Genomic DNA, 13621 nt, shown 5'->3' on the forward strand with positions numbered 1-13621 from the left:
TGAGAAGCTTGGCAGGAGCCTGAGCTAGCCAGTCTGGAGATCAAAGCAGAGTATTTCCCTTGATGCAGGTCAGCACAAGGCCTTGCCATCTGGCCACAACACTGGCAAAGTACACTTGAGCCATGTCTTAACAAGGACTTAACTGGTGTGCTGCTACCAGGGCTAAACCACAAAACTCTATTTCCTGCTGGGACGAATGCTAACCTTCACTGAACCAAACCGACTGTTCCTGAGGGAAACCTCCAGCACTTTTCCATGAACTGAGTCTAATACTTAAGACTGGCATAACTCCTGGGAGAGTACTCATCAAGTTCATGATGTATTTGTGTTGCTTCACCTCTCTGGGGAATTTACTTGCAGACATGACAGGTCCAGGGAAGACCCCTGGAAGAGATTATTCTTTGCAACAGAAGCTAATGATTTTCTGCAGCTGTAAGTAACAGTGTTGCAGATGTAATATAAAATAGAGTGCACCCTTCAAAAACAGCTCTGAGGCCCTGAAATAACTCAGAGCACCAGGCTGTACAGTCAGTAAATCCTGCGCCCATCATATTTCTTAGTAGTCTGATGACAGACCCTGGGACTACACATACAGAGAGTATTCAATCATAGGCACAGGCAGGTTACATGTGGGTGACAGGGAATGGTGCTGGGACAGATGGAATCAAGGGAAAATGCAGAGATGCCTATTCCTGCAGATAGAGGGCTGCGTGCATGTCTCTGAGGTACAGCATTCTAAGAGCTTGATCCAAAAATGGTTGCTTAGTGTCTGAAACAAGACAGATGAAATACCTGCTGGAGATGTATACACGTGGCTATTGTTCCCTGGCCACAGCAGGAGTGCAGGCCTGTGCTGGGAGGATGCTCCAGTGCTCAGACAGCCACAGGTGAATGGAGGATCCCACACAGGATGATCAGTCGTGTTGTGTGTGCAGTGCTCAGAGCATAGCATCGTGCCCTATTTCTTCTTGTAGGCAAATATTCCTGTGACTGCAAGAATGTCATCAAGAGATGTCCTGTCTCCAGGAGCAGGATTTCATGGGAACTGAGTATTTTACTGCTCCATTGGCATCCAGCTGATACCCCTACAAAAAACACACATTCAAGAAAAACACATTTTGACACTCACGCTTTGAACTGACCCAATGAAAAACATCTCCTACTCTGGGGGGGTAAATGGAGGACAAGGTCCTTGGGGCAGCACAGGGAAAACTTTCATTTGTGACAAAACAAAGGAGAGACACTGTCTGAAGTCATACAGGAATGGTTCTCTCCTTCACATCCCTACTGCCAGCCTGGGCTTTTCTGCTCTCCCAGTGCCAGTGGATGTGGAATGAATCACTACAGCAGCTCGATGAAGCAGCAAGCCGTGAACGCATTTCCTTGTGTTATCTAATGGTGAAGCACAGAGGATGTGGCTAATTAGGGAATCATCCTCACCCTGGCAGATTTGCTCAAATGGAAATGGGTTTTGAGGTTTGCTGACTGCTGAGGGTGAAGCTGCTGAGTAGGTAGTCACAGAAGCATTAAGTGTCCATCCTCCTCTGCAGGTTACCTGCTCTGCAGGAATAGCCACAAATATGTCAAAAATGTAAAAAACGCAAGAGATTAAAAATACAACATTTTTTCCCCTTGGGAAAGTTTGGAGACTGTGTGCTGTTAACTCATCTGAAACCATGATAAAGCTGTGGATGGTCATGTCAAAGAGCTATAGATGGGGGATGAAAGTAATTTGCTGCCAAGGGTGGCAACAAACCCACATGCCATCTGAGTGTAAGCCATTTCTCTAAGCAGATGCAGCTAGGGCTTTTTTTTTTTTTTTTTTTTTTTTTCTTTTTTTTTTTTTCTTTTTTTTTCTGTGAACAGTATCCTTGTTTCTGACTCAAATTATATTTTCTTTCTGTTCATCTTCCCAGGAAGAGGATTTTTGTATTTGTTTGTTTTGCTTTTTCCAGGGTATTTGGAGCTCTAGATCACAGATGTATTTGCATGAGGATGAAAAGGACACGGTTTAAAGAAACAGAACTAGAACTAATCATTGTAGATATGGTTGATAGCTCTGGCCAGAAAAATACCTTGGTTTCAATTGTTTATAACTCTGAACATATGGTCTGAAATTTTCCATTTTCCAACTTCAGTTTGATTTAATCAAGGGCTTTGGGCAGGGGGAAGCTTGTTTCTTTCCATGTCAGCTGAGGGAGATAAGGCACTGCAGAGTAACACCAAAGGGGGTTTTTCACATACAAAATTATGTAAAGGTTGCAATATCACCATCTTTGTGAGGAAAAAATTGCAATTTGGCATGAAATGTGCTTTTTTCCTGTTTCCAGGTTTCAAATGTCAGAAAAAAATGAGCTGCATATGCTCAGTAGAGACAAGGTAACAGCTTTAACATTTATTTTCTGAAAACATGGTCAAGTTTAGAATTGCATAGGCCCTTCTCTTTAAATGCAGTTTCTCTACTCTCTTGACTGTTCTGGGGATAGACAGAGGAGCTGACACTAGGAATCACAGGATCATAAGGTTGGAAGAGACCTTCAAGATCATCAAGTCCAACCCTTGCCCTAACACCTCAACCAAACCATGGCACTGAGTGCCACATCCAATCCCTTTTTAAACACATTCTGTTGGAGAAAAAAAAAAAAAAAAAAAAAGAAAAAAGAAAAAAAGGCTTTCTCTTCTATACATTCAGTCCCAGAAGGAATTTGAGAATGAACGCTTTCCACCAGGTTTGCCTTGGGTTATATTGAACAATGCCCCCCAAAAAAATTCAAGAAAACTCAGATTTTGGCCCAGTATCCAAAATATTGGACTAGAAAGTGGTGATAAAATTTTCAAAGGGTCCAAGTATCATTTGCTTTGGTAGTTTTAAGTTATAGCCTTAGGAAGTGTCAGCCTCATGAACAGCATGCCTGGGTGTGCTCCCTTAGCTGTTTCTGCCTTCTCTGCAGCAGGAGCTGGTCTGACTGTCCCTGTGGTGACCCTTGATGGTCAGTGATGGTCAGAAGAGAATCAGGCACCTTGCAGAGATGACATCCCCTTGATACACTCCTGTCTAACAGCAGTGACAAATCCCCAATGATTCCAGTGACTACCACTGCAGTGGGGAAGGAGCCTGAATTTATTAGTGAAGAGATACAAGTGCTTGTCCCAACACAAAACCAAACCAAAACAAACAACAGCACAAAAAGACAGAACAAAAAGCACCCAAAGACTAACTATTTAGCACTATTTGTGTTGCAATCACTGGAATTAAATGTAAAGATCTATCTAAAATCTACTGGGGAGATGCAATGTGAAAGAAAGTTGTCAGCATATATGTGGTTGAAATATGAGTAAATACATTGTTTGTTGTGTGGGTAAACGTACAAGAAGAGAACAGGATCCACAAAAATACTCATCATTCACATAGCCAGGGGAGCACATCTCCTGCCTGGGTAAGCTGGTATCTTATTCTGCCTAAATTTTCACTCTCTGTGACCATCAGTGCTAACCTGCTTGATGGGGGAAGAATGGGGCACTCCCAGGAATATGAGCTTGATCTCAAATTCAAGAAAAAAAAGGCTGGTTTTGCACTGTTTTCAACAATGCCTGTGCAGAAATGAATACAAGGAAATGGTCTTGTTCATACCCCAGTACCGTAAGTCCCCAGAGCAGAGACAGGCTGTTGGCTCCTCTTTCATATACAGTTGCAAACACTGAGACATCTGTAACACATCTTTGGGTTTTTTTTTACAACTCCCTGTGGTGCTTGTGGCAATGGACAGGAGTGATTGCAGAAATGTGCAGAGCAACCAGCTCCCTGGCCAACAGCCAGCCAACTTGCGTGCTCGCCGCTCTCCAGATCGCAAGCATCAGGGAAATGATGTAGCTGCAAGAACTGCTGAGGTCAACAGCTGAAATCTGCTCTTTGTTGGGTTTTACAGTATTTCCCTCCAGGCCCCAGACAAAAGTTGCCAAGACAGATTGAAGTGAGAACGTTTTAAGGGAGCAGCATGTTGGGTACTAAAAGCCCGGCTCTGCAGGTGGGAGAGGATCTGAGCGGTGTGGCAGTGAGGGGGAAGAGCAGCAAGGGAAGGAAGCAGCTGGTGCAGATGTTCCTGCCAGAGCACCATGGACAGGAGCAAACCCTGTGTCACTTAGGTAGGAGTCGTTCTGCATCAAAACCAAAGAATGAAGGGACAGTTTTTCAGTTTCTGACTATGCATAGCCAAAATATCTCAGGAACTCCTTCAAACTTTCACCACAAACCTATGAAATATGATCACTGGTGATTTAATGGGATTTCCAGCATTGTCAGGGAAAAATTACACTGAACAGTTTTTTGGAAAGACAGTGTTATTATAGCAGAATTCAAACTTAAGGCAGAAAAGTAATTCAAATGCAAACATTGTCTCCTCGGCTAATCCTGCTCAGAAATCTTTTCTTAGCATGAGATAAAAATGCATGTTAAATCCTCTCCTGTTTAGAGTGAGGACATTTTGGAAGTCGTTACTGTTGAACAATTGTAATCAGTTGTTACTGATTACATCCAAACAACACTTAAAATATGGCAGAAGTTTTAATAAGTATCAGTTAGCTTAATTTAAAGTCACAGTGAAAAGACATTCAAGGGTCACATATCAGGCAGTGTTGTTTCTGCTCTCAGAAGGAAGTTTTCTCATCTGCAGAACCTGAAGTTCTCTCTCCTCTTCCTTGAGCAACGTCATCTGTGAGCAAACCAGGGTCCAGAAAATCACCATTAAAATCAAATGGCAGCTTCATTCCTATCCTCACTGCAAAACACAGCAAATCTTGACACATCATTGTACTTGCCAGTAACACTTTAGGGTGAAAGGACAAACCAATGTATGTTCCTCAACCACCAGTCAAGAAAAAATTCTGTAATCAATTTGAGTCTGAAGTTCTACAAACACAAGCTCTAGGAGTGTCCCGAAAGATAATCAGTTTGAGTCAGAGTTACTCCTACAAACCAGAATTCATGCAGGGAGTCATTTGTCTTAATGCTGTGTGTTTTGGAAACAGGTGAGATTTTTAAATCATAACAGCTTGCTATAAGACAAAAAAAGAAAAAAACATTTTGAAGGAAAACTGGCTTTTGAATATGTCAGCGGCAATAAAAACATTCCATTTGTTCCAGTAAATTTAGCATCCAAAAAAGAAGCTTTAAGGCTATCTCTTTTTTTTATGCTGAACTTGCATGGTCCCTCTCCTCTCCTCTCCTCTCCTCTCCTCTCCTCTCCTCTCCTCTCCTCTCCTCTCCTCTCCTCTCCTCTCCTCTCCTCTCCTCTCCTCTCCTCTCCTCTCCTCTCCTCTCCTCTCCTCTCCTCTCCTCTCCTCTCCTCTCCTCTCCTCGAGTGGAATGTGAATGCCTTCTAACCACACATTAAATGATGCCTCCAGGTGCTGTCATACCTGGTTTGCTGTCTTCCTTATCATCTCCCCAAGGCAAGATGGGTATCTGTGGTGTTTTTGAAGAGGCTTTTTTTAGATCCACCTGCTGCTCTATGTTTATATTAGATTAGACAGATTGAAGAAGCACACGTGATGTTCACAGTAGATGGCAACACACTTGTGTAATTCCAAATGTCATCTTAGTTGTTTAGTCTATTTATTTCAACACTTGTTTTTCACATGTTTTGTACCTTTAACATCCTTGTCCCTAACACAAGCTGCTTCCTACTTCTTTTGCAGACTCTATGAAATACTTTTTTAATAATGCATTTTAAACTTACTTGTCCTCTGCAGTACATTCCTGTCCCAATCACAAGTCAGTGTCCTCCTTGCAGCTGTGGATGTTGGGGATTTTTTGTCGAAAGTTACTTTTTAACATTGTTATTTTTCTGTCCTGGCTTGTCCTCCCCATATGCAAACAGTCAGCACAACCAAGAGGAACAGGGTGAACAGCTGGGCTGGGGGAAGAAGTGGGAAATTATTCAGCTGCTTTCACTGCCAAAGCAAACACATTGTGTACCTGCACCATCAGCACATGGTAGTCAGGCTTTAAAAAATGAAAGAAAAGAAAAAAGGAACAAAGAAAACTCCCATGATACAGAAGATGTGTCATGCCCAGTACAACATGTGGTAAAGGACAACTACCCTCAGTCTGGTCCTGTGGTGAGGTTTCTGCGTGGTGAGCCCCTTGCATGAGCTTCTGTGTCAGAAGAATGTTTGCTGCCCTGAGGTAGGTGGCAAAGGGTGTGTTCCCTGCACCCAGTCATTTGGTGTGAGATTAACAAGAGTTCCCTGTGTTGCTCTCTATAACCAATTGCAGCCTCAGAGTCCAGGCTCTTCATTCCCAGATCTGAAAGGAGGCAGCGGGAAAAATCTCACGTTTTTGATGAATGGCATGATGTCCAATTTCTTGTCCTAAGAACTCTTTAACGTGTCACACTTATATTGCCAGAAAAAAATGTCCTGGGAGCGCTGGCACGGTGGTGGATGTGGTGGTGATGCTGCCTCAGCCAGAGCAGGACAGCCAGTCCATGTACTCCAGAGCAGTTATTCTAACACGGACTGCTTGTTCCACCAAATTGATTCAGATAAGCTGTGCTGACTTTAACAGGAATGCAGTTTCACCCATGCTTGGGGGATGCATTGCTTTGACTTGAACTTGTCTAATTGCACTCATGGAAAAACCGTGTGCAGGCGAGCCCTAAGATCCTCAATTGCCAGTGACTTGTTTTTGACTCATGGCCATGCTGAGAAAAGGCAAGACTGTGCTTGTTTAGTCAGCAGATGAAAGTTGTCATACTAGAAATACCATTATGGCAAGATTAGCACTGTGTGGAATTGTAATAATTAGTTAGCACACCAGCATATAAACAAAAAGACAAATTGCTGACAAAAAGGGTTTTTTTTTTTATATCGGTTGCAAATAAAAGTTGAGAGGATAGGTGCTTTCAAAATACAGAGGAGGTTTGACAGCTTTTGTTTGACCTATGACACATCCCTTGGGATGAATACTGTTTTTCTCAGGAGGATTTTGATAGAATTCCCATGGTGGTGCACTCTGGCTGCTATATTAGAATTTAGCCAAATATCCACAGGATATTAAACAACAATATATACAGATTAAATCAATTCTGGAAAACAAATCAGCATTTTCTTGCGAAGTATTAAAAAGGACGTGTTCTTTATGAACTTGGCAAAAAAGCACAAAGCATTGAATTAATTATTGCAATTCACAGAAGGGGGCAGGTATGTTTCTCTAATTTTTTCTCTTTTTAAATGGAATTGAAGATCAAAAAATGCATTTGGTAAGTGGCACCAGGACTGTCCTACTTCCCGCTCAGGCAGATGAAGGGCATGGAGGGTACTTTGTCACACACACTGCAGCTTTGCCCCAGTGCTGTGAGTGTGAGCTGCCCAGGGCTGTGTGTTGGAGGCACAGTCCTCTCATGGCTTCAGCTGGCCCTGGAGCCTGTGCACCAGCACTGGCCTGCAGAGCATCTGCTCCCCTCTCCTGCTGACAGACTTAATTTTAGCTCCAAGCCAAAGGACAACACAGAGGCCACATTTTCTTGTTTGCTGTTACTGCATAAATATTTCCTAACCCAGTATCTTGAAGAGTATTTCAGCTTCCACTGAGTGATCTGGCAGACAACCTAAGAGGTGTACATACCCAGGGACACAGAGTAGGGGCAGCAAGTGGAATCAAAACAGAGCTGGTAAGCAATGAGTACTTCTCCTCATGGCAAAAGTAAGGCACACAACGAGGCTTCTACCAGGACAAGAAAACTGGATGGCAGATGGGAATTTCAGTAGCGTGACCATACATGCACAACTCTTTCAGCAAACCCCACTGCCCATGGCATGGCTCAGATGGGATGGGCCCTTTGTTGTAAACTGTGCCTGTGCCCGATGCATTGCAGGGATAATCTCCTCTAGTCTGAAGTCTGCCATCAGTGGGATGGGCTTTCTGCAATCTTGCATATGAGTTTCCAAATTATATACCCCACAAAGTCTATCTGTCACAAGATTTGTAGGTGTTTTCTTCCAAAGGCACACAGGGCTGTACATAACCACAAGCGCAAATCATATGTACATTTTTTGTGTCTATTTTAAAAGCGAGCAGACTCCAGAATTACCTTCAACGAAACTATATGATGAAGAGTTTTAGCACCATGTTTTAAATGTAACAGGGACAAATATTACATTGTAAAGATGCTGTAATTTTTATGAGTTTTCCATTATTCACTTGGTTGTAAGGAGTTAAATCAGAAGCAGGTAATTGGAGGGAGGACAAATTGGGAAAGGCAATGATGGCAAGACAAGGTGGGGTTCAGCCAATACTATAAGCCCATTGCAAAACAGCAGTGAGGTGGGGAATGCCCTGGTGAGTGTCTGGCTGGTGAGAACCCAGATCTGGAGCTGGGACGAGAAAGAAGACCCAAAGTTGAAAGGTGCTGATCTACCAAAGAAGCCAGGTGGAGGGTGTGTGCATCTGTGTGTGTGTCTGTGTAAAGGGAACTGTCAACACCACCTGGGTGAAACACCCATAATAAAAGGTGACCTTGAACTCAAGAATGAGAGCAGCCCAACTAAAACTACAGTTAATGGGGAAATGTAAGCATGGGCTTCATTCTCTTCTTCCCATCTCCTCCTATTCACCTCCCTTCAGAGGAATAGTGTTTTGTTTCAGTGAATTTGTGTTTGGATGACTTGATTGTCAATCATCTCCCTTCCTTTCTTACATATTTGGGTAAGGTCTTGGCTGGACACTTGTGTCCTGTCTGCAGCCAGGGGAGGGGAGGTAGAGGTAGAGGGGTGGTAGAGGGGAGGTAGAGGGGTGGTGAGAGGCAGCTCCTCCATCCCCAAGGCTGTCACAAGAGCCCCTGAGCCATTCCCTGGTGGTACCCACCACATGTCACAGCTGCTGGAGGAACCTGGGCAGCAGGTTTAGGCCAGACTGCTAAAGATAAACCAGATCTGCTCTTGGCATCAGCCAGACTCACCATAGACAGAGGCTGCAGGGTGCCCAGAAGAGCTGAGACTCTTGGATCAACAAACCTGGTAATGGTTGTGGCCAGGAGAGGCTGGAGAGTGCCCCAAAGGCACAGATTTACCCCAGTGAGTACCCTTAAAGAGGCGCACTTGTGAAGCAGGGATGTCCCTGAACACACCTTCTTCTAGGGCCCTGGCTGGTTTTAGGAGAAATAAATGACTGTTTGGAAACATACATTAAATCATAAGCCAATTAATATCATGGGTTTTTTTTCCAACTGGAGTATCTTGCAGTGGTTTTGAGTACACAAATTAATGCTACCTGAACCCTGAGTAAGTTTGGTGTTGCCTGCAGTGAAGTGATTAAATTCACTCTCATCATCTTTGTTTAAATGATTGTGACACCATAATCAAATATGTAGAAATGATTCATGCCAATTTAAATTGCTGTATTAAGAAAGCACCATAGTTTCCAAGCACAAAAGAGACAGGCCAATGCTTTTACAATAAAAATATGTTGCAATGTGAGGTAGGGGACTACACAGTAGAAAAATAAAAACAAGCAATATAAAGCATTTCAAGACTTACAAGTCTTAAAAAAATTTTTAAGATTCTTCCTGGCCACAATCAATGTAATCAAACTGCTCACAGGTGACACTGCCCTTCAGCTCAGCTGCTCCCACAACAGAGCTTGGCTATGTGTGTCCTGCAGCATGGATGAACAGAGGCGTTTTGAATTTGTCCTCCACCTGAGATCCACATTCTTGAGAACTGGTTTATCATCAGGACCCAACAATGTGCCAGCCTGACTGCCCCAGCCCACATCTCTCACATACTCCTTTCATACCTCGTGTACAACCAGTGACTCTCGGCAGAGTCAATGCTATCAACCTCAACTGTTGATGCCAGGAATCATGTCCCACCAGAAATAATCTGAAAATACAAGGACCTTGTGAACTCGGCTTGCCTGCAGGGGTTTGAATTCCTTATGCATCACATGTGATGGCAAAACCAATTCTAACTGAATTGCTGAAGTACAGCCACAGTGACATTTAAGAACCGCCAAACACATTAACAATTGCAGTTGGAGACCAGCAATTTTACTCTGCACTCCACCCAAGAAACTGGAACAGCACTAGTTGCAGTCATGATTATTCTTAGCTAAGTTGCCATGGAACAAAGCCTGGTTAATCCTAATGGGCTGATTCAGGAACAATCTCTCTTTCTAATCTTATTGCCTAATTCTCTATCACTCCCATTAGGTTAGTATTTATTTAAGACGCAAGAGGAGCAAGATTTTCAAGGAATCGTCATTTCACTATGTAGAATGGTAGCAGTGCACAGTCTTCTCACTAAGAATAATAAAGGATGTTTTTGTTTCTCTTTGAAGGAGGCAGGGTAAAGAATTTTTCCTTCCAGAAGCAGATCAAATCTCCATTGAATTTTCCTTGAATTCATAGGATTTAGTACACATGAATCCATGTGTTCCTTTGAGCCTTGGAAATTACAAACGTTTGGTCAGTGATACCTTTGCCAGAGAAATGAATGTTTTGGGGAGTGTCTATAATAAGACAGATGTGCTGTTAAAAGAAGTTATTGTACTTTGCCATTTTTTGATGCCAGCTTCACAGGCACCTTTCTTCTATCACTTAAGCAATAGTCTGGCCTCTTCTATTTGCTTGTTGTAATATATAACATTGATTTCAAATACCTCACAAGCCTCCTGGAAACCAGTCAAGAAGTGTTGTACATGCTAGCATTCCCTAGGGATGCAGGCAGCCCAGCAGCAGAGCAGGAGCCTGCTGTAAATGGCCTCGTGTTGCAATCAAGTTCACAAGGGAGAAGCTCGTGCAATGTCCAGTCACTCAGCTCCTCAGACTCTGCCTTACGAGTGTATGGCAAGACTCTCAAGGTAGCTGACTCATGTATTGTGACATAGTTCTTAGCAATGAGGTGTGTGCAGAACTACCATGAGGAGGGGTGAATTCCTCATGGTTTTTTTGAGAATTGATTTATCAGAAATTAAATCATGGTCAGGTAGTGGAAAGGAGATGTTATTCATCATGTAATCATCAAGGGAAAAGAATGTCATTCATGTTTGCAATATGCCTCCCACAGAAACACAGATATCTCCTTTAATAAATCCCTGGAAAAAGCCATGCAAGCTTTCTGCTTGCAGGGCTAAGCTTGCAGTGATTAAAGCCACAGCAATATTTTCTTTACAAGAAATAGCACCATAAGGTCACTGCAGACATCACCACTCTGCTCAGGGTTATGGAGAATAAAGTAATTTAATTTTAAAGTGCCTTGTCACTGGAATAAATTTGAGAAAGATATTAAAACCAGCCCTGACCTGAAAATAGAGGTATCCAAAGCAAATAAAGGTTTTGATGAAACAGATGGTAACCATAATTAACTTTGGCATTTTCTGCCGTAAACCACATAGTTTTAACTCAATTTGTTGGCCTTTGTTTTCTTTTTTCTTTTTTTAATTAAACAAACCCACTTCCATCTCATCAGCAACAAGTTAATAGCCAAACAATAAAATAGCCTGTTTTAAGAAATCTGGACAGGACACAGCCCAGGCCAACAGCCATCAAAGGCTCCAGTGCCTGCTTTCCCTTGGCCAGGAGGTCATGGAGCTGCTGCGCCAGAGCCTGGCAGGAGCCCTGCCCTGTGCTGGGATCATATCTGTTTGTTTACACAAAATGCAAAAAATCCATCCTGCAGCTGCTGCAAAGCAATGTGAACTATGCTGCTCAAGCCAGGGGTGGTGGGTTAATTTTCTGTTATTTATCAGCAAAACTGGAATCTTCACTTCGGCTGTTCACACATAAATGTGGCGACATAAACCAGTTTAGATCAATAGCTCTGATTCTGTTGTAAACACATAGGTATTTGAATCTTTCCTTGCTGCTCCAAAACCACAATGAAGGCTATGCCAACAATCCTGCCTAAGACCATTTCTCTTATTTTATCAGTTCATCTTGCAGCAGGAGACCATTACTCAAAAGGGGCATTTGCTTCCAAGTGATGTGACCATTCCTGGTGATCATTTCAATACTATTAAGACATCCCTACAGCTTTACTTCTGTTGCTTTAGTAGGAAGTTAAAAAAAATTCTCACTGACAGGATGGAAAGATCAAATTATGGAAGTCTTCTGACTTTTTTGTCTCTGATGCTTTTTGCAACACCTAAGAATGGATGTGTGCCGAAGTCTGAAATTGCCTACGAAATTGAGGGAATTAAGTATTTCTGGTATTTTTTTTACTACAAATTAAGCAGGAAGGCTCCCGTGGCCAAGGCAGTATGTTTGTATTTTTCCCTATTTCAACAACATTTTGACCATGTCAAGGCCAAGTTTGTCATTTCACTTATTCAGTTTCATTATTGCCTGGAGTAATGAGAGCAGAGAGGAAAAAATGCTGGAGATTGCCCTGACCACAGCAAGTCAATGCAAAATGATGAAGGACAGACATTTCAGGGCTTGTTTTTATTTTGTATCTGCAAACTGCTTTTGCCTCTGTAAGACAAGTTGTGCACGGCCTTACTCAGTCAAAATTCCCTAGGATTTCAAGGGGAAATATGACTGCAGATGGGCAGGCTGCTTTTGAAGGCAATGTCCCAAAGCACAGATGTAACAGAGAATCATGGAATGGTTTGGAAAGGACCTCAAAGATGATCTCATGCCCCCTGCTACAGGCACCTTCCACTAGACCAGGTTGCTCAAAAATCCATCCAACCTGGCTTGGAACAAATCCAGGGACAGTGCATCCACAAATTTTCCGGGCAACCTGTTCCAGTGCCTCACCACCTGCACAGTAAAAAACTTCTCCTTCATATCTAATTTAATATTAGATCAGATATAAAAAACAAATAAATATATCACCAACATGGTGACAGCAAGACAGTCACCATCTTGCTGTGCATCAATAACAAATAAGTGCTGTCAGTGGAAGTGGAAACATACTAAACCCAGCCAGTGCCACCACTGCCTCGCAGGCAGCCTTCCTATGACACCACCAGCTACACCTGGATTCGTATGTTCAGATATCTTACTTGGAAACTGTCCTCTCTCTGCCCAAACCTGGGAGAGTTTCACATGGATCTAAATGTGGTTTCTCACATTTCTTCTCTTTTCCATCTCACTAGTTCCCTCCAGTGCATTTCTGTGTGACTGAATCACTGTGTGATTTCTGTGTGTCCTTCTCAGCGCAAACCTTGGGTGAGAAACTCTGCTGGGGTCTCCCACAAAAACAGTGGGAGCTGCAACTGCTGCGAGAAAGACTTGAGGGGAGTGCTCCTGGCCCTGCTTCATCCCTTCATCTTCTGGCTGTCAACCGCTCTGAGATCTTTAAACCCCCTTGTCAGTCAAGGCTGTCTCCTCTGTGTGCACCAGCTGCTGTGGACTGCACTGAAATCCTCCCTGCACTTACAGAGCTCATGCCCAGCACGGGCACAGCAGGCTGGCACTGGGGGCCTCGAGCACAGCCCAGCACTCCAACGCCTCCGTGGGAAGGGCAGAACTCCTCTGAAACTCCCTTAGAGCTTTTTCTTACCAAGCTCTTTCTTACCTTAGAGCTCTTTCTTACTCTATGAGAAGAGTAGTGGCCTAAAGAACAAAAGAGAGGTCATTTTTTGGTGATTACATAAATGTTTTGAGCACCTTTGTAA

Source organism: Motacilla alba, chromosome 1 (assembly GCF_015832195.1).
Source record: "Motacilla alba alba isolate MOTALB_02 chromosome 1, Motacilla_alba_V1.0_pri, whole genome shotgun sequence".
Taxonomy (NCBI): domain Eukaryota; kingdom Metazoa; phylum Chordata; class Aves; order Passeriformes; family Motacillidae; genus Motacilla; species Motacilla alba.